Source organism: Ahaetulla prasina, chromosome 4 (assembly GCF_028640845.1).
Source record: "Ahaetulla prasina isolate Xishuangbanna chromosome 4, ASM2864084v1, whole genome shotgun sequence".
In the NCBI taxonomy this organism is placed as follows: domain Eukaryota; kingdom Metazoa; phylum Chordata; class Lepidosauria; order Squamata; family Colubridae; genus Ahaetulla; species Ahaetulla prasina.
In genome coordinates this window covers 125411201-125438712 of record NC_080542.1, presented here as the reverse complement: position 1 = coordinate 125438712, position 27512 = coordinate 125411201, and the positions used below count along the sequence as shown (strand labels likewise).

At 38.6% G+C, this 27512-nt stretch overlaps 2 protein-coding genes across 2 annotated transcripts in view; both read right to left on the bottom strand.

Moving 5' to 3' along the window:
* The window catches only part of GPR158 (G protein-coupled receptor 158), a 161009-nt gene that overhangs the window by 85076 nt on the left and 48421 nt on the right, over positions 1–27512 (bottom strand). The gene's annotated exons all lie outside the window — the stretch shown is intronic.
* The window catches only part of THNSL1 (threonine synthase like 1), a 112633-nt gene continuing 96697 nt past the window's right edge, over positions 11577–27512 (bottom strand). The window contains exon 6 of the mRNA XM_058181178.1: positions 11577–11843. The gene's annotated coding sequence lies outside the window, so the exon portion shown is untranslated. The remainder of the gene's footprint in view (positions 11844–27512) is intronic.

The window sequence follows — 27512 nt, the reverse complement described above, 5'->3', positions numbered from 1 at the left end:
ATCCTGCTACTAAATCAACATTATAAGAATTGGGCTGCATATTTCTTTTCGTATCATGTACAGTGCAGCTCTATACAAAATGAAAAAGGCCCCCAATTCTAATCATGTTCAATCAGTTGTAGGTCCTTACTGTTCTCTACAGGGCATATAATAAAGCTAGTCATTCCACAATGCACATTTTATATAATAAATATGAATGTACATAAAGTTTGTCCTTAAAGATGGTAAATGTAGTTATGTAATAAATAAAAAGAATGTATTTCCTATTAAAAAAGCAATTTTAAGTAATTCATTAAAATAATTTGATAAAGATTCCCTTCTTGATGGTTTTTTTTTATTCCTTTCACTGCCTTTTGAAAGGTTTCTTTTGAAATTAGAAACTAATTTGAGGTGCAGCTAGGACTTTCATCTGGCACTGTGATCAATTTTGCTAAAAAATTGGTATGCCTCACTCAAAACAGGGCTTGCTCTTCTTTGTTTCTCCTCTGGCTTTGGTAGTAATAAACCTCAACTTTTCTGTTCTTGAAATTACTACTAGACTGCTGTTACAGAGAATTTCACTGTTATCTGTGAGGTAGTATGGTGACAGAATTGGGGAGCAGGAAGGAATCCAACCAACTGATTATACAGCATTTCTTTCAATGTCTTCTCCCTTATGAAAAGAATCAATAGTTAGGGTGCAGCTAACAAGTGGAAATGTTGCTTGGTACAACATTGTATTATCCGTTTGCTGAGGCACAGCAGAACAAAATAGTTAAAAGGCCACAGAGGAATAAACCATCAGTCTTGAGAAGCAGTAAAATACCTCAGGCAGCCATGAATCAAGAGAGATACATTTTTATGGGTTGGTTTGTCATTCTGTACTTCTATGAAACAAAGTCTTCCCCCAAAACTCATTTCTTAGCCCCATTGGAATATATGTTTGCAGTATAGGGCGATTCTATTACCATGTATGAGAAACAAAATGTGGAGGTTTTATCTTGACAAGTGTGAAAAAGTGGAGCCATTTTTCTTTCTCAACCATACAAAAACATATGGCACCCCTTCCTTCTACCAACACACAAGGAGTTTCACACACTGTAGCAGTCAAGTTTTCAAAATATTTCCATTGGCCTTCGGGGGCAGCACATAAAGAGATGACCAGCTGCTGCTACCAAGGAAAATGAATGACCTTCATCCTATGACATGAATAATAAAACATTGTTATTATACATCTTATCTGCTAAGGTGGGGTAAGCTGCCTCTTTCCCATTCGGTCTCTGTAGACCTGTGTATGGAGAAAAAGATGTACTGTTCCTACATCTGTAACAAGGTGAATATGTCATGACTTCCAATGCTTGAAGAATGCGCAAGGGAGGAGGGGTCCATTACAATGAGCATCCCACTGAAAAGAGTTGTAATTTTTATCCTTTGAAGGAGGAAAGGAATATAAAAACTATGACAAACCCCAAATATTATGCATATTGTACCAGAAAGCAAAAATGAATAATGTAATATGAAAAAAAAATAGGCAAAATTGTAACATTGCTGGGATGACAAAATAACTGAGGCTTTACTTACCAGGGTTTCATAATTCCAACTTTTTCACTTGTATCCCAAGTGTGGTTTTTTTGTACTAATCATAAGGGTCCTAACTGCAATAAACTTTAAGGATCTGTTTTTTAGTGTTGGTCTCCATAAACTTATTTGAAATTCACTTCATACATTACTGGCTTGATGTGGAAACCAGTTCCTTTATTACATGCTGCTTTGCTAACAGATCCAGAAATCATATTGATATATTAATGGCAAAATCTCTTTCCAAAGTAACATTACCCATTTCTTCATCAAGGTGAGTAGTACTTGTGTGACATCATCATAACAACAAGAAGAAAGAAAAGTAGAAGGTTTCACCACATTGATGTGGTTTCTAGACCATATAAATATTAACAGAAGACTAGCAGAGATGACTATGGAAGATATTTTCCAAAGAAATGTGCTGGCTTTGGATTATGGGAATCGATGAACAATGAATTGAGGGAATCAGATCAGGAAAGGCTGCTATAGAAGATAGGATCCCATGTCACTTCCTTAACTTGTAAAAAAAAATTATCACAAGTTATACTGACAGCTATTGATCTGGTCAGTGAAGGAACAGCCATCTAATAACTATTGGTTAAGATGATTGAAAACTACCTGCAGTAATATAGATCGCAGATCTCTATTTTGAGAAACATGAATAGGGGGGTTCAGGATTTTTGTGCTGCTTTGGGACTTCCATTGCCATCCTATTGGCCAATGCAGAGACAGACATTGAATTAAACAGGTATAGAGAGTTAGTTTTGGCTTTTCTATGAAGTTTCCTGTCCTGAAGCTGACATATGACCTTTGATCTAATCTCATATGGTTCTCCTTATTTTCTTGGGCTCTCTAAAATATGTATAAAATATATACAGCAACTAATAAAAGAAAATAGTATACAAGAGTACAAAATAATGCATTGCTATAAAAGCTCAGGTAGAAGCTGAATTAATTGGAATTACATATTCCAAGAAAACTTGACAACTTCCACTCAAAATGCATATCCATATTTCCCTTCATCCACAATTAACATAACTAAGAGTTATTAATTGGCTGAGAGTTGAATTCCAATTAGAAGGAATCAATAAAAAAAGGAAGAAAGGAAATAGGAAGAACTGCCTAGCAGTAAGGTATGAAAAGAAATTTTGTGTTATAAGTATAGCTAAATTGAGGAACTTGTCCAGATACAAAATGTGCCAATTACATTCAATGTAGCATTGCTTTCAGCCATATACTTTGTAATGGAAAATACAGGTATAGGAGAAAAATGGAGTTAATTGGATTACTCCCATTGCAATTGTACCAGATTTATATTTTGTTTTTCAGGAACAAAAATTGATCTGGCCATCCCTTTCCCTTTTTGGTCCCATTCACTATATTTCCTAATTCTACTTCCGGAAGCCCACCTTCAGAACAGCACACAAGCTCAAACATCATTCTCAATCCCTCATATTGTAACACTTATTAATTATTAACATCCCTCAAATGTCTTATTAACATTTACAGGGGGTCCATGTCTATACTGAGAATACATAACAAATATCATCTATTGCAATATCCTTCCTGTAAAAGACTACTTCAGCTTCAATCGCAATAATACAAGATCAAACAATAGATTCAAACTTAATGTCAACCGCTTCAAACTTGATTGCAGAAAATATGACTTCTGTAACAGAGTTGTTAACGCTTGAAACTCATTACCAGACACTATAGTCTCTACTCAAAATCCCAAAATCTTCAACCAAAAACTGTCTACTATTGACCTCACCCCATTCCTAAGAGGACAACAAGGGGCGTGCATAAGAGCACAAATGTGCCTACCATTCCTGTCCTATTGTTCCCTTTCATTATAACAAATTAACATAGTTGTTGCATACTTTTGCTTATATATATTTTTTTCTTTTATAATGTATTGATTTTCTTATGTTGATGTTTGTGTATACTGTTGTGACAAAATGAAATAAAAAAAATCTGATTACGGCAACAGGTCACTATTAGAGAAAGTCAAAGCTATCATGGCATGTGACATGCAGCTTATCCTAAACTATGTTGTATAATTTTACCTGCCTAAAAATAAATCGTTAACAAACCTTGGGAACAAATGAGTTTGAAAAATATTACTAATAAAGGAGAATATAGCTCAGGGTTATTTATTTATTTATTTATTTATTTATTTTGTCACAACATCATACAAAAAGATTATATAGTATATACACATATAAACATATATAGGAAGAAGAAAAGAAAAACAATAGGACAGGAACGGTAGGCACGTTTGTGCTCTTATGCACGCCCCTTAGAGACCTCTTAGGAATGGGGTGAGGTCAATAGTAGAAAGTTTTTGGTTAAAGCTTTTAGGATTATGGGAAGAGACCACAGAGTCAGGTAAAGTATTCCAAGCACTGATGATTCTGTTGCAGAAGTCATATTTTCTGCAATCTAGATTAAAGCGGTTTACATTAAGTTTAAATCTATTGGTTGCCCTTGTATTATTGCAATTAAAGCTGAAGTAGTCTTTGACAGGAAGGACATTACAATAGATGATTCTGTGAGTTAAAGGCGAAGGCGACGGAGTTCCAAGTTTTCTAAGCCTAGGATTTCAAGTCTGGTGGGATAAGGTATTTTGTTGTTTACAGAGGAATGGAGAACTCTTCTTGTAAAATATTTCTGGACACGTTCAATTGTATTGATGTCAGAGATGTGGTGAGGGTTCCAAACAGGTGAGCTGTATTCTAGAATTGGTCTAGCAAATGTTGAAATGAGGGGTCCTTGGTGTTCTTTTGGTTGTTTTCTTCCAGACATTTCATTACTCAGCTAAGTAGCGTTATCATCATTGATATGTTACATACTCTGGGTAATATGCAATGTCTGCAAGAAAACAACCAAGCTCAGAGAACACTAAGAACCCCTCAAAAATATTACTAGTTATTATGAAGAGAGGAAAGAGAATTTTATCCAGAACTGACTCAGAGTGTGGGTTTTGGCCCTGTATTTAATGTGTTCTATCTGGAAATGTCCAGTGCAGTCTTCCTCAATGTTGGCACCTTTAAGATGTGTAGATTTCAATTCTCAAAATTGGTTGCTTGGAAATTCTGCATGCTGAAATTCACACATGTTAAAACTGCCAAGGTTGAGAAATACTGGTTTACTGAATTAGCAGAGACTCTTGAATATAATCTGAATTTAATCAAGCAATAAAATTTCCATCTTCTAGTCTTTAGAAGAGCTTCCCATTCTGAGAGTATCTGACAAGGTAAGGTTCCACTTAAGGATGGTCCTTCATCAAATAACCATTTATATTGTCCTCTTCTCTAGAGCCAATGACCTTGTCACAAATTGTCCCACTTTTCTTCTTAAAAGATATTTCGGCTGCTTTCCTATTACTATGAGGCTCAGAGCATTTTATCTATCTACTGAGATAAAATAGTAACAGATAGCAGAGCAATCTTCTTGCCTCAAAACCTCAGAGTGACTCATCACCATGAAAGGCAAGCTTTGTGAATCAGAGCCATAATGATGACTCAGAAGCACTGGAAGAAGGTATCTGGCTGGCATCAAAAAGGGTTTTTTTTAATGTCCTATTATGCCTATTGACTCAAAGATATTGCTTTAAAGAGGGGTCCTCAACTTTTTTTTTAAGGACCATTTTTTTTTAAATTGCTGAGAGACACAGTTTGCTTCAACAAGACAAAAAAAGTTGATTAAATAGTGAATCACCATGTATCACCCCTTAGGTACCAATTTGCTAGATGCAACCTTCTTTTGTTTTGCTACAAGTTAAATCATGATAAATTATTTTTATTCTAAAAGTATGACAATATAATGTAATCAGCAGTCCATGGAAGTTCATTATCCATGGTCACCAGAAATTGCAAAGTGGAACAAAGACAGGCCCAGTTACTATTCTTGGTGTAGAATTGGCTTGCCCACTATATATACAGGATTATCTTCCCCAAATGAGAATTCTGGTTAGAAAATCTGAGGCAGAAATTTAGTAAAAACAGTAGAAAGGCTGTACCATCCAGATGGCAGAACAGAGAAACCAACATTAGGTCTTTGTGATGCAACCCTTCTCCATTAGTTGCATGGTAACTAGAAGATGCATGTGTCATAAAATTAGATACTCACCTTGAACATGGCTTATGCAATATAGACTCAGGAGTTTTATATTAAGACTAGGGAGGTCCAAATTCAATTTCCTGACAGGACAGTTAACCAGCAGGACAACCTGCCTCCAGAAGTTGTGGATTTTCCAACACTGGAAGTTTTTAAGAAGAAATTGGACAATTATTTGTCTAAAATGGTATAGGGTTTCCTGCCTGAGTAGAGGGTTGGACTAGAAGACCTCCAAGGTCCCTTCCAACTCTGTTATTCTATTCTAAAGATTCATGATGCTCACTAGGAGCCCTTCTGCTATCTTGTGACCTACCTCCCACACTTGGTTTTTATGAAGATAAATATGAAGGGGAGAAATAAATGCTTCCCATTGACATTATATAGATTTCTTGGCAGGTTTCATATAATAAGAGCTTAGTACCAGGTATGAAACAGCCACCACTTCTTCTGTGTAGTTAATTGAATTATGTATTATCTAGATTAATAGAGTAGAAAAAGATTTACAGCTGCAAGTAACCCAGTATACAAGTCCATAAGGATAATGTAAAGAGGATACTCCAGATTTTTTTTTAATCCTTTATTAAGTATTAAGGGTAATGAGGCACCAATTCAAAACTACAATAGTTTAATGTGGTTCCCAAAAGAAGGAATACTAAAGCAATGTGGTTTCTGTAATAGAAAGAATAACCAGTTTTGGATTCAAAAATAATCTCCTATAGCATATTTCACAACCTTGGCAACTCAATGAAGCTTGGACTTCAACTCCCAGAATTCCCCAGTCAGCATGCAGGCTGGGAATTCTGAAAATCCTGGGAGCTGAAATCCACACTTCATCAAGTTATAAAGGTTGAGAAACATTCTCCTACAACATTTTCATTGTTGACTGTAACAGCATAGAATAAGATGACACCTTTCCACAGTTTCAAATAAAAAATGCCAAATAAACCTGCCAACATCTTCTTTTGAAAATATCTGGCCAGGTAAACTGCCACAAAGCATTCCCTGCTCACAATTTGGTCTTTCTCATCAGAGATGCTATAACCCTAGTGAGGTTTAGCAAGAGATGTCCAGAAACAAACATTTTAAATTAAGTTTAAATACATAAGGTAAAGGTAAAGATTCCCCTCACACATACGTGCTAGTCATTGCCAACTCTAGGGGGCAGTGCTCATCTCCATTTCAAAGCCGAAGAGCCAGCGTTGTCCGAAGACGTCTCTGTAGTCATGTGGCCAGCACTCAATGCCAAAGGCACACGGAATGCTATTACCTTCCCACCAAAGGTGTCCCTATTTTTTCCACTTGCATTTTTACGTGCTTTCGAAACTGCTAGGTTGGCAGAAGCTGGGACAGGTAATGGGAGTTCACCCCGTTACATGGCAGCACTAGGGATTCGAACCGCCAAGCTGCCAACCTTTCAATCGACAAGCTCAACGTCCTAGCCCCTGAGCCACCGAGTCCCTTAAATATATATATTTGCTGAAAAGACCCAGTGATGAGGAATAGATTTGTGTGCTGCTATCTTGAGGTATACCTTGGATGCTTTACAGAATAAAGATGAAGTACCAAATTTAAATTATTATTAAATATTTTGAAAACATTTAAATTAAAAAGTACATACTTAGAAGCAACTACATATAGTCCTCAACTTATGACCACAATTGAGTCCAAATTTATGTTGCTAAGTGAGAAATTTGTTAAGTGAATTTTGCCCCATTTTATGACTTTTGAATCACTGAAGTCATTAAGTTAGTAACACAGTTATTAAGTGAATCTGGCTTCCCCATTCTCTTTGCTTGTCAGAAGATTGCAAAAAGTGATCACATGATCCTGGGACCCTGCAATTGTCATAAATGTGAACCACCCAAATTGGGGCTGCTTCCATAATCATAACTGTAAAAAATGGTCATAAATCATCTTTTTCAGTGCTGTTGCTACTCTGAACAGTCACTAAATGAATGGTTGTAGGTCGAGGACTACCTGTAGTAATGAATGTTTTATGGAAATATAGTGCCACTTTTAATTATTTGATAAGAGAGGAAAAGTAAGTCCTTCTGGCTAAGAAGAAAAGAAAAGATGCACCTTTCTATATAGTCTGCCCCTAATTTTCTAACCTAGTACAATAAAACCTGAATTCTACATTCTACAAGAGCTGTTAAATTTCACCCATATCTAAGAATGCAGATGCCCTTTTGACCATTTAGATCAAACCCAAAAAGTTGTCATGTCCATATACCTTAAAATTGCCAAGGTTGAAAAATACTATTCTAAACCATCAAATCCACACAATGGATTCTGAAGGGGATTGCTGGTGGCTGACCTTTGATGAATTTGGCATTCTAGGCACATTTCAAAATTTGTAATTTTCCAGATTTCAGGTTGGTCTGTTTTATTTCTGAAAATGAAGAGAAATCCAGATATCTGAGAGTCTTAATGCCTCTTATGAGAATGAGCCTGAGAAGTGGCATAGTTGTTCAATAATTTTTCTAATTGAGAGTGAAAGAGGTTACATTCTTCCATCTTAGAACAATCAAGGGAATGTTTTAAAAGAGCCTGAGGTAAAGTCATCCATATAAATAAGCATCTCCTTGTCCCTTCAAAATTAGATTCCAAAAATAACATGGTGTGTGGTTGATGTATTCTGAGCCTATTCCCTGATTTAGAGGCAAAATGCTAAGACGGGGGAGCATTCACTGGATGTTTTCCTGAGCATCAGCTATATGTTGTTGTATGTATAAGTCCTCTCAACTATGGCTCTGCAAAGTGTGGTCATAACTCATCGTAGTGGCTAAAAATAGATAATAGTAATGTCTCTTCTTAGTCTGGTAAATTATTCCCCTCAGGGAGAAAATCATATTCTTCTTGAAACTACAGACAATATCTTCTCTGAAATGTCCTAATCAACACAGGTTGGATAGGATAGTGGAAGTCATAAAGTACTTTGCATCAGCCGTTCCATGTAATTCACCAAGATCAAGCTATTTTCAGACGATTGTAACTGAAACGTATCTGTTTTATGCATTTTATTCTACAGTTTTATCATCCTTGTAAGCATGGAGGCAGTGTGATCAACTTGGTTCTTCTGCCCCAAACTCCAAGGAAAGAGCAGATCAAAACAACAAACGTTTAGCTTTGGAAAGCATCTGACTCATTTATCTAGGGAAAACATGTCTCCTCCTCTTGATCAACATGCTATTTTTGTAGCATAAAATTTCAGAGTTAAACAATAACAAAAGTATCAGAATAGCCTAGGTTTCTATGGAAGAAAATGATATGGATAGAATCCAACATTTATGTGACACAGACATTCTGGGAGTGCTTTAACCCTGAATCCTGAGAAGGGAGCATACTGACATTCAACTAAGCTTTCTCTAAGAATAATGTGGGATTTGTACTGATCCTCCAAAAGGATATCTGCTGCGAGGGGGTAAACATAGTGAAAATCGTGGCTAAAGCATGAGACTGAAACTTTGCCCCTTTTCATTAAAAAGGCAAGACTCTGATTGCATGCTGTAGCCACCATTTTGACTTTTTAAAAAAATCCTCCTGTGAATATCCTCGATTCCCCATTTAAATTAGGATAGATAGCATACTTCTATCATTGGAAAAAAACCAGAGCTGACCCAAGACTTTTGCTGCCTATGGCAAAAGATCAACTAGTTATGTCAATGAAGATTCTTAGTCATTCAGATAAACTTGCCTGGAAGTTGAGTCATGGCAACTGGATTACTTTTATTTTTTGGTTTGAAACCTTTCACTGTTTACAAGTAGCTTCTTCAAACTAAACTAAAAAAAGCTACTTGGATAAGCAGCAAAAAGTTTCAAACCAAAAAAAGGAAAGAAGTCCAGCTGCCATTATTCAACTTCCAGACAAAAACTTAGTTATCTCTTTCCCAAATCTAGACACAAAAAGCTTTCTGGTTTGGAAGTTAACACTTATATGAACATTAGCAACAGAGAAAATTCTTTACCACATCAGATGCAGCAGTCAGGTTAAGGTTTGCTATAATATTTAATGGATAGACAATTGTAATTTCTCAGACTAATTATCATACTCATATACATAGCAACATTGAAGCTATCTTACCCTGAATTGTTCTATCAATTTTAGAACGAATTGGAACAATACTTCCTGGTTTGGGCTTTTCCACATCTTATCTGGAAATTCTAGGGATTAAAGACCTCAAAATATATGACATAATACTAAAGTATGGTCCTTGAAATGCATATATTTGTTGATAAAGGAATCCCATTTTGAGAGCAAGTCACTTTTTTTTTTTTTTTAACATTTATATCCCGCCCTTCTCCGAAGACTCAGGGCGGCTTACAGTGTATAAGGCAATAGTCTCATTCTATTTGTATATTTTTACAAAGTCAACTTATTGCCCCCCCAACAATCTGGGTCCTCATTTTACCTACCTTATAAAGGATGGAAGGCTGAGTCAACCTTGGGCCGGGCTTGAACCTGCAGTAATTGCAGGCTACTGTGTTCTAATAACAGGCTCCTTAGCCTGAGCTATTCTGGCCTTGATTCCCTTGCAATTTATATCAGATTTGGACACTGCCCATCTCACTCACAGAGGAATCATTGGTCATTGGTTGACATGGTCTTTATCCAGATGTATATAAAAGATGCACATAATTTGATAATCATGAGGAGGGGACAGTTTTGTTCAGGAAACCATCATAATTTAGCCTCTTGACTTCCTTCAATCAAAGGCCTTTTTTTGATATGCAAAAGGTCTGAACCATAGAGTTGGCATTGCAGATTTAAGAAGATGGCACCACTTGATCACAAAATCCTGCTATTCCACTGCAGTCTGAAAAAACAGTCTTCCAGAACATGACACAGTCTAGCTATGTTGAGATTACAATTGCTAAAATTTCATAATTACCTGGTAATTCTAGAAGTTATACTCTAAACACTTATTGGAGATTGGGATGTCAGATTGGTAAATACTGCCACAAATAGTGCAGGGATAAAAGGTTGAACTTTGTGGACAATTTTATGTTACGAGAGGAGGAATAACTGAATATGAAAAGCTACATATAGTGCATGGAGACTAATTAGAATAGAATAGAATTTTTTATTGGCCAAGTGTGATTGGACACACAAGGAATTTGTCTTGGTGCATATGGTCTCAGTGTACATAAAAGAAAAGATACGTTCATCAAGGTACAACATTTACAACACAATTGATGGTCAATATATCAATATAAATCATAAGGATTGCCAGCAACAAGTTATATAATCTTACAATCATAAATGGAAAGAGATTGGTGATGGGAACTATGAGAAGATTAATAGTAGTGCAGATTCAGTAAATAGTTTGACAGTGTTGATGGAATTATTTGTTTAGCAGAGTGATGGCCTTCGGGAAAAAACTGTTCTTGTGTCTAGTTGTTCTGGTGTGCAGTGCTCTATAGCGTCGTTTTGAGGGTAGGAGTTGAAACAGTTTATGTCCAGGATGCAAGGGGTCTGTAAATATTTTCATGGCCCTCTTCTTGATTCGTGCAGTATACAGGTCCTCAATGGAAGGCAGGTTGGTGGCAATTATTTTTTCTGCAGTTCTAGTTATCCTCTGAAGTCTGTGTTTTTCTTGTTGGGTTGCAGAATCGAACCAGACAGTTATAGAGGTGCAAATGACAGACTCAATAATTCCTCTGTAGAACTGAATCAGCAGCTCCTTGGGCAGTTTGAGCTTACTGAGTTGGCGCAGAAAGAACATTCTTTGTTGTCCTTTTTTGATGATGTTTTTGATGTTAGCTGTCCATTTTAGATGTTGCGATATGATAGAACCTAGAACTTTGAAAGTTTCTACTGTTGATACTGTGTTGTCTAGTATTGCGAGAGGTGGAAGTATGGAAGGGTTTCTCCTAAAGTCTATCACCATTTCTACGGTTTTGAGTGTGTTCAGTTCCAGATTGTTTTGGTTGCACCACAAGGCTAATATAATTCTCCATATAGCCGTTTTTCTGTGGTTCCCTTGTTTTTTCTTATAATGAAACTCTTTTGTCATTTACATACAGGTAATCATTACCAAGAAAATAAGTGGGATAAATATTGAACACTTGACTATCTAAAGGATTTTAGTTCAAACCATGGCCACTCCAGAATGAGGTTGAAAGTGATGGGGATGGTTTCTCTCTTTCTCAGAATTTGTAAGATGCTATCGGAACAGGCAATGCAGAAGAAAATAGACAAACAATCAGATCTTTTATAAGACTTCTTTTTCTTCTCAGATAATACAGTAAATGTTGATCTTACATTTCAAATTGAGCATTGCCAGTTTGTTCTATTCTTTGTACAGAAATGAAAGTTTCAAGGTTCAAGGAACAGAATTATAGGCCCTTTTGTCATATTTGGTTGAAGATTTCCATCACCACAAATCCAGGAAATGAAGAAGCAACCAATTGACCATTTGGACTGAAGGAAGCTCTCTGAAGTCAATAATAGCATGGTAATACAAGCAGGTATTGAAATTGTCCCTCCCCTCCCCCCCAAAAAAAACCATTACCAAGCTAAGTGACTTCAATTGATCCTACATGAAATTCTCCTACTTTGATCGACCAAACTTAATTAGCATGGCAACATTAATTCAAGCTGGAAATAATTTCCAAGCAGGAAAAACAAAAATAAAACTGTTTAGACAGAGAGAAGAAATGAAACTGAAATTAGAGTGTGTTTAGACAAAAAAGGCTAAAAATAGTAATTATCAAATTCCTGGTATATAATTGAATCATTTTCATGGGAAATATGCCACATTTTTTGTTGTTGTTGTTGAAATGAAGTCTTCCATGTTCATAGTTATAGCTCATTAAAGGATCATGTGTTGCCATGGATACAGAGAACTATGGTTTGCTGTACAAGGTAAAAATTAAATATGCCAAGTGGAAGGACTGCTGCAACCACGGTGTTGTTCTAAGGTAGCAACTTATAATGGTACAACTGCATTAGATGAGGCCTTGTATGAGTTAGATGTAGTAGAATGCAATCCTATTAAGTGAATTAAAGCTAAAATCTTTATCAGAGTAGCAAAATATTGCAGCATGAAGATTAAGTCTAAAGCATGAACATTTAATTTAACAATCACATAGCCCTTTCAAAATATAAGTTAAAAATATAAATTACTATAGTTATGTCATTGAACATGCTAAGAATGGAGCACAAGAATGTTATGGTGAATGTAAATTGAAGAACAGAAGATTATCCCTGTTGGTTCATGCTAAGAATAATTTAATCCAGCATTCTGTGCCACTTGGCAGTCCAGCAGATAGATTAAAGATACATGGATGATATTTTCTACTATTCTTACCTTCCAATTCATCCAGACAGGTTTCAAAATTCTAGGCCCACATAAATTTTCCACTGGAGATAAAGACTCAGATAGGAAGACAAGGCCACCCAAAAAAGAAGTTTTGGATTAGATCTTTCAAGGATATATGTTTCCACTGTCAACAGATCATATACCCCTTTTTCTAATGATACTCCACAGAAGGAACATAAATATGAAAAGACAGCTTAAGAAGAGAGTCAGTATAGAAAAAAAACTGGAATGAAATAGCAAATAATGAGCAAATAAAAAGTTTGAAGATTGAGTGAAAGTGTGAGACCCAATTGACTCTAGAGCAGATAAGGTGAGAATACTTGATAATCACAGAGATTGTCCAAACAAGGAAGATGGTGACTGCAGCATCATGATTAAAGCCCTACCCCTTTTATACATGTATCTATACTCCATGCTATACAAAGGAACAGGGCTTCAGTTATGATGCTGAGGTTCCTACTGCCCCTGTTTGGACTTCCCTACTCTCACATATACCACTGGATGGAAGAAAGAGTATAAACATAAAAGTAATATTTATTTTATATGCACTGATACGTACATGCACAACAAATAAATGTGTATGTCTAATGTCTGTTTACAAAGAGAGAAGGGAAGAATATTCAAGGGAAATGAATGATTAAGAAATATGAAATATAAATAATAAACAAATAAATCTAACCTCAGGACTACAATAATTTTTACTAGTATTAGGTACTGCAATTGTTTAGAATGAATCTATAAATTCCTGAGTCTTTCCTTCCAAGGGTTAAGGAAATTAGATTAGGAATTGATTCCAAAGACGTACTAAATGGGAGAAGGTTCTAGCCTAAAACATGAGGTGGCCTTTTTGACATGGGTGGAAAGTTTTATAGGAAAAAAGCAGAATAGTGAGCAAAAGCAATAGGCTAAATTAACAAAGGTTTCTGACACTAATTAAAGTAACCAGATGCATGCATAAATAAACTATATACTTATAAAATTTTATAAATTATGGAGAATCTTATAATCTTTTAACTTCTAGCTTTCCATAAGACCTTAAGAACCTGGCTTTCTCCCCAAAGGTTGGGAGATTAGATGATGATATGCTACTATAAATTGGTGCCAGATTTTTGTTGTTTTTAATGTTTGTGTTTTAACTGTTTGTGTTTTATAGCTTTTAAAACGATTTTATATGTTTTTTAGTCTTTGATTGGTAACCATCCATAGTTGGCTGAAAGTTGGGAGAGATATAAATGTTATAAATACATACATACATGCATGCATACATACATACAACCATACATTTCGTTACTTTTCTGTTGAAATATTCCATATCTGCTTGAGCCTTGAGGAAGATTAGCAGGCTAAGACAAATAGCCCTAAATAGGAGCATAACCTTTTTATAGGTCTTCCTAACCTTCTATTCCACTGTTTATGGAACACAGTTCCAGGAACCTCCATGGTCCATGGCATTTATGGTAGGAATGAACATATTGCAATAATACCTGAAGACTCAAGGTTAGGAAAATTTGCTTCTTTGGCTCTGACGTTTAAGACATGGCAATCTAGTGGAAGCAGAGCTAGTAGATTGAGTAGAACTAGATCTAATGATAGTTACAGTTTTTCTTTCAAAATGCTAATTGTTATATTGTGAATAAAGAACAATCTCATTCAGGATGTTAATTATCTCGCCACACTTTCAAGTGAACTCAGCTGTTGCCTCTGTGGAACAACATTATAGATGTACAATTCACAACAAAACTGCATTTGTTTGATATTGCATTGTGCAAGGAACTGGGAGGATAAAGTGACCTGTTTCTAGGTAGAGAATCCAAAAGTTCTTTAAACGATCCATATGTGGAGCATTACTAAAATGATTACTCTCAGAATACTACAGCATGAGCCAAATGAAAAGTGTTCCAAGTATGACATGATGTTTTATGATCACCACTTTCTTGTTTAGTTTATTGGAAGGATAAACTGGAATGATCTTAGAAATCTTCAGCTATGATTGCCCAAAGATTCCTTTAGACAGTAATCCTCTATGAGTAGCTCTATCTGTAGCAAGTTGGCCTAATATTAATTACTGAAATGCAGGTTCCTGCTCATTTTTTTTCCTGACCCCAGGACAGGTAGGTTAGGCAATGAGACAGCTACTGAGTCAATCTATGCTTTGTAGAACATAACTGAGATTTGAATCTTGATCTCATTGATCTAAAACATCGGTCCTAGCTTTTATTTCATAGTGGTAAAACAAAGAACCATGAAGATAAAATATATTTAATACACAGTATACTAGAATAATATATGTATGAAGGATATAAATAACATTGCAATAAAGCTTGAAAACTATGCATGAATGTTTTTATAAGCTTATTGAATTAGATTTTTAATTGTTTATTGTATTTTAAAGTTTTTGATATTTATGTTTTATTTCTGCTGTACACCGCCCTGAGTCTTTGGAGAAGGGCGGTATAAAAATACGAATAATAAATAAATAAATAAATAAATAAATAAATAAATAAATAAATAAATAAATAAATAAATAAGGAAGATATAGATCTCTAATTTTTTTAAATTGAGAGATAAATTCTAGTCCTAACAATAGCAATAGCACTAATAAACTGCTTCACAGTGCTTTACAGCCCTCTCTAAGCAGTTTACAGAGTCAGCATTTTGCCCTCAACAATTTGGGTCCTCATTTTACCCACATTGGAAAGGTGGAAGGCTGATTCAACCTTGAACTTGATGAGATTTGAACTGCCAAATTTCAGGCAGCCGGCAGAGTACTGCACTCTAACCACAGCGCCACTGAAGCTCCTACTCAGTTAATTATTTTTATGATTCTTCCACAAGAAAATTATGAAAGTATATCCAGACAATCACAAAATGTTTCATTATATCTGAAACTCTTGAAATAAATAAATTTATTTCAAATAAACACCCTTCTGTACTTGAAATTCAAAGGCTGCTATTCAAACATCAGTGCAGTAGCAATATCTGGATAAAATGTTGTCTTGCAACAAAGAAAAATGAGCAGGCTCTTCACATTATGGAGATGAGAATCATATGATGGTCACTTGACATATGAAGACTATGCTGACTGACAGATGAAGGCATACAGAAAACCCTTGGGGTTGCCCTAATTGTTGAGAAAATGTACGAATTGAGCTATTTATTATGTACAACTCTGTGGCAAGAATATCTCTAGAATTAAATGTAGAAGGTCACCATCTGAAAAGAAAATGAAAATGTCTTGGCTCAGCTGATTGAAAGATAATATGCACCTTCTAAAACTCAGTTGAAGAAAAGCTGTGATTAAGATAAGTGGTTAGTGCAGTGCAAACAAGTGAACTATGTAACCACTTGTGGCAATTGCTAGGAAGAAGGATGAAGTAAATTAACATGTCCTTAACCAGAATTCCATTCCCGAGCAGCAAGTTGCTATGCAAAAAAAACTTCTCTGCTAAAGAGGGCAAAGTGGATAATTTTCAAGCTAAACAAATTACCTACTACAGAAGTGGAGGGCCTGGAAGAATGTGATGAATGTGAATATATATCCTTATCTTTCAAATTGTTAGGCCATGCCACTAATTCTGAGACTGCAAAATGTTTGTCCAATAGAGCATGCATAGCAAAAATCCCCAATGCAGTGATGGAGCACTATGTTTATTGTCTTTGGTAATATAGAAACAATGTCAGATATTGATTGCTAAAGCTCAAAAGATATTTGCTCTGTTGCCTCAAGCTCCTTTTTTTTAACCTTTTTAAAATTCCAGGAGGGGTGCAGCACAGGAAAACTAGTCTAATGCAGAAAGATTCATAGTATATACTTTTGCTTGAATGGATCTACTGAAGTGGATGGGTATTGATTGTAGGTTGGAAAACATGGCACAAAGAATAAGAATTCTTTCTTATAAGAATATGGCCCAGGATTGAGGTTCTTCAATTTATTACATTAAATGTAAAACCAGCCATTCTGATAAATAGACAGAGCTGAGATATAAAATTATTATTAAATTTATGTGGGGCCTATTTTGTGGTTTGAAATAACACTGTATAAAAGCATGAATAGAAATCCATTGAAAATCAACTTAACACCATATCAAATCTAGTTTAGCAAGCAAGGTAGTTTAAAAGGCCAATCAAATATTTTATGCTCACCAAAGGAGGTCAGGTTAAACTATAGAAGGTAACTAACCTAGCAAAGGTATTTTCTTGCATTCTGGTCAAAAGTATCACAATGCCAACATTATAGATCTTTGGAATGGAAACAGATTCCTTTTAGCCATTTTTTCCCAAGATAGAACTGGGGAAAAAACCCTGTCACTCTGCTTTAGGACAGTGGTATCAAACTGATGGCCCGTGGGCCGGATGTATTATGCATAGGCCACGCCCACCTCAGCTCAGCGAAGGGGAAAAACATCGTGAAATGTCACCTGACGTCAACATGATACTGTGAATTTGACACCCGCGCTTTAGGGAATATTTACACTAATTCTAGTCCAATTAAGATTTCCCAGAATATAAATTTGAATGAAATACATATTGGCAAACACATAGACTCCATAGAACAGAGGAAAATAGCTAACTGGATTGGACTTTGGCAAGCTGCTTTTATATATTTTTCTTTTCCTCAGCTAGATTAAAAGAACTGTTTTTCGGGTTTTTTCTTCCTGGTTATAATTTTTTCCTGGTGTTTCATACCATTAGCTGCTACTCATTGTCCATTTCCTAAACAAGAGGCAAACAACCTGCCATCCAAGCTGACAAGTCATCCCTAAGACACCTTTTGGTGACCTTCAGCCCTCTGTGTTCATGATTAGTGAACATCAAAAGAGAGTTTTCCATAATTTTGAGTTGGGAAGCACATATAAACTAGGGAAGCTCCAAAATAAACATATCGCATATTAAAAACAAATAATCTTCTCCACATTCCTTCCTACCCACCTATATGTGGGTCACACATTTTGAGAGTCTTAAGTCCTTCTGAAATCTTAAATTTAGCCTTTGGCTTAATCTATAAATTATGATTCAATTTATAAATTGATTTAATCTATAAATTAGTTTAATTCATGTATAAATTATACTTAAACTATATGTTCTATTTGGCAGCAAATTGCTTCCACCTGTAGAAGATGTCTCTGGACTAGGAGTGTCAAACTCATGGCATCACGTTGACATATCACAACTTTTTTTCCCTTTGCTAAACCAGGGGTGGGTGTGGTCAGCACTTGATGCATCTGCTCCATGGCTGCAAATTTGATCCCCCTACTCTAGATTATGTGTGAGAAATGCAGAAATGGTTAAGTGTCCTGATGACAAGTTGAACATGAATATGGAATAGTTTTGACAGAATGAAGAAGTAAATATTTTCTACCATCCAATCAGGCTGCATATAAAGTGCCCTTGTGTCTGATAACCTGAATCCAGTAAATTATTCAGAGGCAACCTCATAAGAGTTTTCACATATACAGTAGAGTTTTTTCCATGGGAGGAGGAGAGTTAAAAGGAGTAGATGGATAAGAAGGTAGCAAGGACAGTGAAGATTGGAGAGAGGCATACAAGGAATATAGTTAGCAAACCATAATGGAATTAGTCTGTTAAAGAGTTCCAGGATGAAATTCAAGATTACTGAAGAGGAACTAACTTAAGGGTTTGTGATGCAAGGGGGAAGCTGCAGAGAATCATCTACCAGTGCAGATTTCTACCATGCTTCCTCGAAAATAAGACCCTGTCTTATATTTTTTGAATCCTGAAATAAGCGCTTGGCCTTATTTTCGAGGAGGTCATATTATTTTGGGGCATGTGGAGCAAGATGGGGCCCTTCTTGCCATCTTACCTGATTTCCAGCTCTGCGTTTAAATATTTTTGGGGAGGACTTATTTTTGGGGGGAGACTTATTTTACCATATGTGCTCAAAAGCCCAATTGGGTTTATTATCAGGGGATGTCTTATTTTCGGGGAAACAGAGTAGAAGGAGAAGAAGACCCAATGATGCTAGGAGAAGTAACCCCAATTTTGTTAATCATGAGAGTTTTCCAGCTAAGTTTAACTAAAGCCCCTGATTAACTCTTTGGGAATTTAGTAACAACTATACTTCTGTGTATACCATACACAGAATGTCATTTTAGCAGAAGGAATATCACTGTGAATAGAGAATTAGTTAATTGCTAAATTGTACAGCAGTTAAGTCATAATGTAATTTGTTACATTCCAACTGTGACAGAGGATGGACAGAAGATGAAGGGAAAATGGCAAATCTTTTTGTATGCATTAGCAAAGTTCCACTTGTTTAGCTAATGTAAAAGGACCTTTAACCTTGCCATTCAAGAATAAACAGGGGGTGGGGAGCAGTGATTCACTAGAAAGACTTTGGATGCTGTCTCTTATTTTATTAATCTTGAGCATTGGGACACTGCTGTCCTGGGTACTGCAGTCTAAAAAGTACATTGACAGACTGAAAGGAATTCAGACGAGGGTTACCAATATCCTGGAAAATAAGTCCTGCAAGGAGCATTTACAGCAGAGGTCTTCAAACTTGGCAGTTTTAAGACTTGTGGACTTCAATTCCCAGAATTCTGCAGCCAGCTATGCTGAAAATATAGTGTGTGTGTGTGTGTGTGTGTGTGTGTGTAGAGAGAGAGGGGGGTGAGAGAGGGAGAGAGAAAGAGAGGGAGGGAGGGAGGAAGAGGGAGTGGGAGAGAGAAAGAGAGAGAGAATTCTGGGAGTTGAAGTCCTCAAGTCTTAAACCTGCCAAGTTTGAAGACCTCTGATTTACAGGTATTGTCTATGTTTAACCAGCCAGTATTCAGACAGCTGAATTGTCTTATAGAGAAGGCAGTGAATTTAGAATCAGAGTTTTTCAACTTTGTTTTTTAACCTTGGCAACTTTAAGAAGTGTGGACTTCAATTCCAGGAATTCCCAAGTCAGCCCTTCCACACTTCTTAAAGATGCCAAGATTGAGAAACACTGGGTAGGTTACATATCATTTATATGAATGAGGAAAATAATTTCCTCACAGTGGGTGTCAGAGGAATGTTATGAAGTGCTACCAACAATCTTCAAACAGAAGCTGCTTAGCTATCCGCCTAACGTCCTTTATCAGATCCTGAATTGAACAAGATGTTATACTAGATGGCCTTTGAAATCTCTTTCAACTCTACTTGATTCTAACCCTTGGAACTAACCAATTATGAATGTGGAAAAGAGAAGATGTCATTTCTTGCCCTTTTGTGATGGGAAGTAGAAGAGTTGCAGTCTAAATCCCACAGCAGACAAAATACAATTGTTAGAAAAGGGGAATAACATTGTGATGTAAGTTATCACCATATGCATATATAATGTACCTCCAATTGTTCTGCAGCCATTAGCTCACACTCAATTCAGTAGAGATACATAACATACATAACATACATAACATCAGAGTTGGAAGGGACCTTGGAGGCCTTCTAGTCCAATCCCCTGCCCAGGCAGGAAACCCTACACCATCTCAGTCAGATGGTTATCCAACATTTTCTTAAAAATTTCCAGTGTTGGAGCATTCACAACTTCTGAAGGCAAGTCGTTCCACTTATTAATTGTTCTAACTGTCAGGAAATTTCTTCTTAGTTCTAAGTTGCTTCTTTCTTTGATCAGTTTCCACCCATTGCTTCTTGTTCTACCCTCAGGTGCTTTGGTGAACAGTCTGACTCCCTCTTCTTTGTGGCAGCCCCTAAGATATTGGAACACAGCTATCATGTCTCCCCTAGTCCTTCTTTTTGTTAAACTAGACATACCCAGTTCCTGCAACCGTTCTTCATATGTTTTAGCCTCCAGTCCCCTAATCATCTTTGTTGCTCTTCTCTGCACTCTTTCTAGAGTCTCAACATCTTTTTTACATCTTGGTTACAAAGTTATAATGCATCAAAAGAAAGGTCAATATTATGTATCTTTAAATGTTTTGGCGGGAAACAAGCACGTTGCTGATTGGTTGAAGCTGCCAGTTAAACAGTATATAAGGAGAGGTTTTTCCCCAGCCAGGTTGCTGGGTTCACCCTATATTAAAGAGCTGTTGTCACTACCCTGGTCTCCAGCCTCGTTACTTCCCGAACTTAACACTGGCGACGAGGATGGGATCTCGAGGCTAAGGAGCACCAGAACCGAGCTGAAGCACGGAAGAACCGAACCCAGCAAACCCAGGGCAGAAACGCGGAGATGGCCAGTTACACTCCGCCCGCGCCGTTTGACCCAGCCAGAGAGAAATGGGGAACGTACATGACCCGTTTCGAAAGCTTCCTAGAAGCAAATGAACTGCAAGGAGTTCCAGACAACCGCAAAAGGGCATACTTCTTGAGCCACTGCGGTCCCGAGGTCATCGACATCGCGGAAGCCCTGGCAGAGCCAACGCCGGTACAATCGGTATCGTGGCAAACTCTGCAAACCCTGCTAAAAAACCATTTCGCGCCAACGCCGTCCAAATACGTGCGGCGTTTTGAATTTGGAGAGCGCCGACAGCGAGAGGCGAAACCATCGGCGACTACATGGCCGCCCTGCGGAAAGCCTCAAAGACTGTGGGTACCGAGACCTGGACGAGGCGCTGCCGGAGCAACTCAACCGTGGGGTCAGAGACATGCGTTTGCGGAGGCGACTGCTATCGAAAAGCAATCTAACGCTGGCAAACGCCCTGGACAAAGCCAGAGCGCATGAAATGTCCACCCAAGCGGCGGAGACCCTGCAACAGCCACTCACACCGAAGGCGAGCACAAAATCAACCCCGGTGCACCAAGAAGAGATCCAGACCGAATCCGACGGTGAGGATGAGGAAGGGTTTGTCGAACCGAGAACGCGCAAAGAAGACCGGGACGAATGCGGAAGTTGCGGAGGTCAACACCAACGCCAACACTGCAAGTTCAAGGACGCTACATGTCGGCGGTGTGAGAAGAAGGGGCACCTAGCTCAAGTCTGTCGAGCTCCCCAACCTTCCCGCCGAAAATTCAAATCGGCCAATCAGAGCGCGGGATCGGCAAGGCGACCCGTGATTGGCTCAAACAAAAAAGGCGCGAACTCGAATCAAACGACGGTGATCATAGGCCGCGCCACAACCTGGGTGGAGAAGAAGATCTTCACCAAGCCAAAAATAGAAGGAGTGCCGTGCCGACTAGAAGTGGACACCGGGTCAGCAATCACCATCATGTCCTGGGACACTTTGGCGAAAGCGTTGCCATCAGTCGCAAAGCGCCACCTGCAAACACAACGGCTACGAGTCCACGACTACCAAGGGAATCGCATCCCTGTTCGAGGGACCACCTCTGTCCGAGTCGAGTACGGACCACACAAGAAGACCCTGCCCATCACGATCGTCGAAGGGACCCTGCCTAGTTTGTTGGGACTAGACTGGTTCCGTGCATTGGGCATGGGAGTGACTGGCATCTACAGAAGTGACTGCAACCTAAAACTCATACTCATGAACGAGTTCGAAGATATCTTCAAGGACTGCCTGGGCAAGTACAAGGGGACCCCTATTTCCTTCAACTTAGACCCCCAGGTAGCCCCCATTAGGTTAAAGGCAAGGAGAGTCACTTTTGCCCTGAAACCTAAGATTGACAAGGAGTTAGATAAGCTCATAAATCAGGGGATTCTGGTGCCAGTCGATCACGCAAAGTGGGAGACACCAATCGTCACCCCAGTCAAACCAGATGGGTCAGTTAGAATCTGCACTGACTACAAGGCGACGTTAAACAAAGCCTTACAGAAAAGCGCTTACCCGGTTCCCGTGGTGCAACACTTGCTGCACTCGTTGGGGCAAGGGCAAGTCTTTGCAAAGTTAGACTTGGCTCAAGCCTATCAACAACTGCCCGTGAGCGCCAACACAGCGAAGCCCAAACGATTGTAACTCACAGAGGTGCTTTCAAGTGTACCAGATTACAATTTGGGGTGAGTGTGGCACCGGGCTGTTCCAAAATTTAATGGAACGACTTCTGCAAGGGCTCCCAGGGTAGTCCCTACTGATGATGTATTGATATCAGCGAAAATTTAGAGGAATTGGGGGAGCGTTTGAGAAAAGTTCTGGGCATTTTCCGGTCAGCCGGACTAAAGGTTAAAGTGAACAAATGCCAGATAGGGGTAGAATCCGTCGAGTTCTTGGGCTACAGAATAGACAAGAAAGGGATTCACCCCACTGAGAGCAAAGTCAAGGCAATAAGAAAGGCCCCAGCGCCCAAAAACAAAACAGAGCTACAGGCATTCCTGGGGCTAGTGAATTTTTACGCGGTTTTTTTAAAAAACAAGGCGACCATTGCTGAGCCGCTGCATAAGCTTCTGGGAAAGAATACTGTTTGGTCTTGGGGAAAGTCGGAAGCTAGGGCTTTCGAAGCAGTAAAAAACCTACTCTCGAGCGATAGCCTACTGATCCAGTATCATAGCTCATTGCCTTTATTACTGGTTTGCAATGCCTCCCCTTACGGGGGTGGGGGCTGTGCTCAGCCACAGACTTCCAAACGGCACAGAAGCCCCAATAGCCTTCTACTCCAGAACGATGTCCTCGACAGAGAGGAACTATAGCCAGTTGGATAAGGAAGCGCTAGCAATTGTGTCAGGGGTAAAAAAGTTTCATGAATACGTTTTTGGGAGAGACTTTGAAATTGTTACTGACCATAGACCATTGTTAGGGATACTGGCTGGCGACCGCCCAACGCCTGTGGCACTTTCGCCACGATTGACCCGATGGACTATATTCTTAGCCGCTTATTCCTACAAGCTGCAGCATCGACCCGGAAAAGAAGTGGGGCATGCGGACGCTTTAAGCAGATGCCCACTACCAGGGGCGATCGAAGACCCCACTCCGGGGACGCCCATCCTGCTAATTGACTCTTTGGACTCTGGCCCAATCACATCTAAGGAGGTGGCTCGGGCATCATACCGGGACATTATTTTGAGGACTGTACTCGGTTGGGTACAAAGAGGGTGGCCCGCTGCGCCGGGCGAGCGTTTTAAGGAATTTGTAAAAAAACGTGGGGAACTGTCGGCTCAAGGGGGGTGCCTGCTATGGGGAGATCGAGTGGTGATCCCGGAGAAATTGAGGGAAAAGGTCTTGGACCTTCTCCACGAGGGTCACCCAGGGATCGTAAGGATGAAGGGGCTAGCGAGAAGCTATGTGTGGTGGCCCCTAATGGACTCAGAAATTGCTGAGAAGGTAGGGAAATGCCTGGCCTGTCAGGAATCCAGACCACTACCCCCAACAGCCCCAGTCAGGGAATGGGAAAAACCCCAGGGGCCCTGGTCGAGAATCCACATTGATTTTGCTGGCCCCTTCCACGGCCAAACCTTCCTAGTGGTAGTCGACGCCTTCTCTAAATGGCTGGAAATCATTCTCATGAGATCCATGACAGCCGAGGCGGTAATCGCAGCCCTACGGCACCTATTCGCAACCCACGGGCTGCCCGACACGCTAGTATCCGATAACGGCCCGCAATTCACGGCAACCCAGTTTGAAGAATACTTGGCAGATGAGGGCATCCGACATGCCCTCTCTGCGCCTTTCCACCCTGCGTCGAATGGCCTTGCAGAGCGTTCCGTCCGGAGCGCTAAAGAGGCATTGTCCAGACTCAAGCCAGGCGACTGGCAAACAAAGATAGATTTCTTTCTGGCCGTTCAGCATAGAACCCCCAGCACTGCAACAGGCAGAAGCCCAGCAGAGTTATTGATGGGACGGAAGCTCCGGTGCCCACTCGACCGTTTAAATCCCCACTACACACCAGAGGGTTACAAGGGGGAACTGAAAAAAACTAGGGAAATGGAAATAGGCGACCGAGTGTGGGCCCGCAACTATGGGGACGGCCCAAGTTGGATGGCAGGGCAAATCATAAAAGCAACCGGTCCAAAGTCATACTTAGTTGAGTTACAAGACAACCGAGTATGGAGGCGTCACATAGATCAAATAAGAAAACGAATAGCCAAACAATCCGAGCTAAATGAAACAGATCATGACCACACATTATTTGAACCCACAGCTGACCGTAACCCGGGAGAGGCGCAAGACTTAGCTGAGTCCCAGGAGGTCCAGCGACGCCATCAGGTTCCCCTTGGAAACAGCAGGGACGACTCTGCAAGTAATCCAAGGCCGGATGGCCTAGAAAAAGAGTCTGCCAGTAATCCAGGGCCGGATGGCCTAGCAAAAGAGCTGGGAGGAGCAAACAGCCCCTCCGACCAGCTCAACCCACTCCCAAGGACTGAACCGCGCAGGTCCGAAAGAATCAGGAGACGCCCAGGTTATTTGCGTGACTACGTCGAAAAATAACATGTAAATAATATGTAAATAATAGGTAAAGTGTTTTCTGGGAGGGGAGGAGTGTTATGTATCTTTAAATGTTTTGGCGGGAAACAAGCACGTTGCTGATTGGTTGAAGCCGCCGGTTAAACAGTATATAAGGAGAGGTTTTTCCCCAGCCAGGTTGCTGGGTTCACCCTATATTAAAGAGCTGTTGTCACTACCCTGGTCTCCAGCCTCGTTACTTCCTGAACTTAACAGTCAACTATTACTAAAGAAAACATAATCCCACTTTCACCACTGTTCTGAAGTCATGTAAGTTTTGCACATTCTCGTTTAAGGAGCAGATAATTACTTTAAAGTAACATTACCCTTTTTGAAAGTGTATGAGAATTTGATTCTCACTTTAAGGTTTTGCTATGAAACAATTCTTTTTTAATGAAAAAATGTGTTAGATAATTAAAGGTATGGGCATTTGGGGTGAGAATCAAATTCTTATATAAGATCTCTTTTTTTAAGAATAACATTGCTTTGAAAAACGTTGGAGACAAGACTGCTGTTCACTTAAAGATGGTATATCACCCAGAACATACAGAAAACATCAATAAGTTTAAAAAAGTATACAGGCTAGGATTTAACAACTGGGTAGCTCAGTGGATATCAATTTAACTCAGGGGTAGATTCCAGTGTTTGATTGTTACTGTGGCACTGTCTGAATTGAGATTGGTCACAAGTAGTATACTTGTTCCATTCTGTTCAATGTGTTTATAAGTGATATAAGGACTATTAGATAAGGTTTGTCTTTTTGCTGATGACACAAAGTTGTGCAATAGAGTTGACGTTCCTGGGAATACTTGTAACATGGAAAATGATTTGGCTTTGTCAGAAAATTGGTTAAAAAAATGTGTAAACTGCAGTTCAATGTTCTAAATTATAAGATCAGGGAAAATGAATCCTCTGGCAGGGTGCAGTTTTGGGAATACAGAATTAGAAGAAAAGGATTTAGGTGTGTTCATAGCAGATGACTGTAAAATAAAAAACAGCGTGGCCAGGCAGTTGTGAAGACAAACAAAATTCTGGGATGTTAAATTTAAATTTACCAACAGAGAAATAAAGGGAGACTAATATAGCTATTTCAAGCTATAGTCTCCCATTATTTCTTAGTCTGTAAATTTAAATTTTACACAAATAGTTTGTCACAGAAGCTACTGCCTGAGAAGGCTTCTGGATTGGGGCTGAAAGGCGAAAGCAGTATGCTCTGTCCCATATTCGGGTAGACCAAGTTGCCCTAATAGATGGTCTCACCGGAAAAACAGTTAAAATTCTGAGATGCATTATTAGAAGGATCACCAGCAGGAAAAAGGAGATCATAATCCTGCTATAAAGGGCTTTAGATGCCATTTGGAATTCTGTGCCCTGTTTTAGAGACCTCACTTAAAGATATTGATAAGATTGAATCTAGAGATGGGCAACAAAAATAGTCCAAGGTCTAAGAGACAAAATCTATCAGGAAAGATTGGAAGAACTAAATAGGTCCAGCCTGGAAACAAAAGGGAAAGGTGGGGACATGATTGAAAATATATTAAGGGTACCTACTTCCATGTATGGTGGTTTTGCCCAGAAGTCAAAAAAAATTGGATTAAAATACAAAAATTGCTAAAAGAAATCACACACTGTAATACAGAATTGAAACCTGAACTTTTTCTTCTGGGGATTATTAAAGGAAATTATCCTAAAAGAATTAAATAGTTGATTATTCACATACCACAGCAGCAAGAACGTACTTGCACAAGCCCGGAAAATGCACACTATACCAAAAGACTGTGCAATAATCTAGGAACTTTTTGAATGTGCAGAAATGGACAAACTTACTTTAGAATTAAATAATAAGGAAGACTCCGAATACTATTTAACTTGGGAAAATTGGTATCAATGGATAGAAATTAAAAATAAGGAATGTATAGAATAAAATAAGATACAAAGTGTGTTTAAATATGTTGATTAAGTAGTAATATGTGGGAATAGATGTACAAAGTTAAGAATTATATACTGCCAGAATGACATTGAATTGTATAATTATTATGTATTTTTGTATTTTTGTTATAAATGTATTTGTATTTTAGGATTTTAAATATTAATAAAGGTGTGTGTGTGTGTGTGTGTGTGTGTGTGTGTGTGTGTGTGTGTGTGTGTGTGTGTGTGTGTGGTGTGAACAAGGTTCTAGAAATCGATATTTTCAATATTAAGAATAAAAACAAAAAACACAGAAGCTTAGCTTCAAATC